The 3,568-nt window shown below is 43.8% G+C and overlaps 1 pseudogene; it reads left to right on the top strand.

The window, feature by feature from the left end:
• The first annotated feature begins 216 nt into the window (after positions 1–216).
• Positions 217–1,140, top strand: LOC117800282 (annotated as a pseudogene).
• The last annotated feature ends 2,428 nt before the right edge of the window (positions 1,141–3,568 follow it).

Genomic DNA, 3,568 nt, shown 5'->3' with positions numbered 1-3,568 from the left:
AATGTGTATATAAAATGCTGGGAATAGCTCCTGGTACGTAATGGGTGTATTGTAACAGTCGCTATTATGTTGCTCTTCTATTTTATATGCCCTGGTAATAAATAAGCAATTCATAATGGAATGTAGAATCACTTCAGTGAGTTCCAGTCCTGTAATATTAAAGCTAAATTAGCTTTCATGGTCCCCCCGCCACAAGGTCCTTTGACAATTCATTGGATGGATGCTCTAAATCAAACAAGAGTGATTGAATTTGTCTCCTTGGGACTCACTGAGAACTGGGTGCTGGTGGTACTATTTTCTGTAGCATTCTACATCACATATGTACTGACCCTTTGGGGAACACTCTCATCATAGTTACTATAGTTTTTAGTCTGCGTCTCCATAGCCCCATGTATTCTTCCTGAGCAATCTGTCCTTTATTGACATCTGCCACTCATCTGTCACTGTGCCCAAGATGCTAGAAGGCTTGCTTTTGCAGAGAAAGATGATTTCCTTTGACAATTGCATCGCACAGCTGTTCATTCTACATCTGTTTGCTTGTGCTGAGATCTTTCTACTGACCATCATGGCTTATGATCGTTATGGAGCAATCTGTGCTCCACTGCACTATCCCAATGTGATGAACATCAGGTCTGTGTACAGCTAGTGTTTGCTCTCTGGTTGGGGGGTATTGTTCACTCTCTGGCGCAGACCTTCCTGACCATTCATCTACCTTACTGCGGCCCCAACATTATTGATAGCTACTTCTGTGACGTGCCCTCTGTCATCAAGCTGGCATGCACAGATACGTACCTCACGGGAATGCTCATTGTGTCTAACAGTAGAACCGCCTCCCTCACCTGTTTCCCAGCTTTGGTCACCTCTTACATGGTCATCCTGGTTTCTCTTTGAAAACAGTCAGCTGAGGGGCGCTGGAAAGCCCTGTCTACCTGCTCAGCCCACTTCATGGTGGTTAGCTTCTTCTTCAGACCGTGTATCTTGCTCTACACTCAGGGAGACACCAGCTTCTCCGTGGACAAAGTGGTGTCCGTCTTCTACACAGCGGTCACCCCTCAGCTAAATCCCCTCATTTACACCTTGATGAATGAGGAGGTAAAAAGTGCCATCAAGCATCTCAGGCAGAAAAAGGTTTTTTCATGAAGTCAGGCACACAATGGATTTGGAGTCACAAGTATAATTATGGCCATATCTTTAACGAGACAGTGGAAGTAAAAAAAACAGAGTCAGTAGATCAAATGGCACAGAGCAGAACTTCTTTTTAAAGGGAAGGACTTATTAACTTTTACTTACATAAAGGAAACGGTCATGGTGGAACCTAAAGGAAAAAGAATCTGGGGCTTCCTCGGTGGCTCACTCAGTTAAGTGTCTGCCTTCGGTTCAGGTCATGATCCCGGAGTCCTAGGATGGAGCCTGGAGTGCACTCCCTTCTCAGATGGGAGCCTGCTTCTCCCTCTGCCCCTCACCCCACTCGTGCTCTCTCACTCTCTCAAATAAATAAATAAAATCTGAAAAAAAAGAATCTGGAAAACTTTAAAGAAGGCTTCTGGTTTCACTGGTAAAAGATCAAAATTCAGGGCATGGACTGAGTTTCAGGAACAGGTACAATTGTGAGAGTACTTACTTTCTTGATTTGTGGATTCTGTGGGTTATTGCCTCTGCAAAGCAATATCACACTTAGGTTCTATAAATTAAAGTGGTTTTAATTTTGCTTTTCAATGTAAATTCAAGGTGTTTATTTAAGCCATCAATGATTTATAGTGAATTAAACTGTTACGTTGAACATGATTCCTCATTCCTGCATGTATTTTGTATTTTTCATAATACTTGGATAAAATCAAGGTGGAAATGTATAAAGAACTTACTGTAAAATATGGTTTATTGGTGTAGAATTTAGTTCCATAAAATGCATGCATTTTAATTGGACAGTTTGAGAAATGTTGACAAAGGTATATATACACAGTGTAACCATGTCAAGATATAATGCATTTCCATCACCCAGAGAGTTTCTTCAGTCCCTTCCCAGCGGTTCCCTCTATCTCCAGCCAAGCATTCAAGTGTCTGATTTTTGTTGCTATGAATTAGATGTGTCTTTCCTAGAGCTTCATATAAATTGAATCATTTAGTACAAACTTTTCTGTGCCTGACTTCTTTAGCTCTGCATGCTGTTTCTGAGATTAACCTGTGTCTTTTGTGGGTATTAGTAGTTTGTATCTTCTTATTGTTGAATAATATCTCGTGGTATGGGTATGCCACAGTTGTTTATTCAGTCATTTACTGATGGACATTTGGGTGTTTTCAGCTTTTGGCAGTTGTGAATAAAGTAGATATAAATGTTTACTTACAGGTTATTTTGGCTACAGGTCTTCATTTCTGCTGGGTAAATACCTAGGAGTAGAATTATTGGATCATATAGTAAGTGATAATACTTGCATATGTTTAAGAAGACTTACAAGATACAGAGGCCTTGCCATTGTCAAGGGAAGGTGGTTTTGCCCTCTAGCAAGGCATGAATATTAAGATGGTTGGGAACTTCTTGGAGGCTGCAGATTATAAGGACATTTAATTGTATCTACTTTCCCTTCAGGAAGCTAAGTTATTGATAGAAATGCTTGGTTCTTGTAAACTGCTAAGACATTGGGAAACTGAGGGACACTTAAGTCTTGCAGGATTGTGGTGCCTATAGGATAACTATTTCTTTGCCCTTTAGGGCAGCCAGGAGTACCTGAGGAATGTCATGTCCACCCCATGGTGTTGGGGGTGTGGGGTGTCCATTCCGGCTTTGTCCTCAGCTAGCCTTCTCTTCCCTCCTCAGTAAATATCCTTCCTGTTCACAGAGGTTCAAGCTGTTCTTGCTGTTGCCACCTAGTGGACATATGGATGAACACATTCAGGTCATGTCTGTGACTCACTGACCTGAACTGCCATGAGAGGTTGGTTCCTTCCTGCGAGGAGAGGGCCCAAAAAGGATGGACCCAGAGCAAGCAGACAAATGTGGCCCGGCTGACGCCCCTCTGCTGGCCTGGAAGCAGGACCCAGTTGCTCTACTTAGAAGCTGAGTTCTAGAGCAGGAGGGGCTGGAATGCCTGGGGTGTGTCCTGGGATGGGGTCTGGATGAGGGGTGTTCCAGGATGGGGGGCAGGGATGCTTGTGGAGGGAGGATCCATGAGGGCGGTATGGACAGGCTCTTCCCTGCTCCACGGGTCCCGCCCAGGTAGCCTGATGGCCGCACTGCTGGCTTGTCTTCCTCATGATTTCAGGGTTCATCTCTAGTCTCCGGGGACCCTCCTTTCCTGAGCAAGGCTCCACGGAAAGAAAGAGAGTATAGATAGAGGACCCTGCAGCCAATACTCCAACAATGGGACTAAAGTGTGTTCCAGGATTTGTGCTTTTAGGAAACAGTCCTAAAGCAAAAGAGATTGATGGCACATTTTACTCTTCACTTTAAGGATGAGACTCAAAGAATTGGAGATGTCTCAATTGTTCGGCAGGTGGTGCTGCTGAGTAAATGATGTGTAGCCCCTGAAAATGCAGAAGGGGACAGGAGTAGCAGTGCCTGTCCACTGTGGGG

Source organism: Ailuropoda melanoleuca, unplaced genomic scaffold (genome assembly GCF_002007445.2).
Source record: "Ailuropoda melanoleuca isolate Jingjing unplaced genomic scaffold, ASM200744v2 unplaced-scaffold6751, whole genome shotgun sequence".
In the NCBI taxonomy this organism is placed as follows: domain Eukaryota; kingdom Metazoa; phylum Chordata; class Mammalia; order Carnivora; family Ursidae; genus Ailuropoda; species Ailuropoda melanoleuca.
This window is presented reverse-complemented; position numbering and strand designations above follow the sequence as displayed.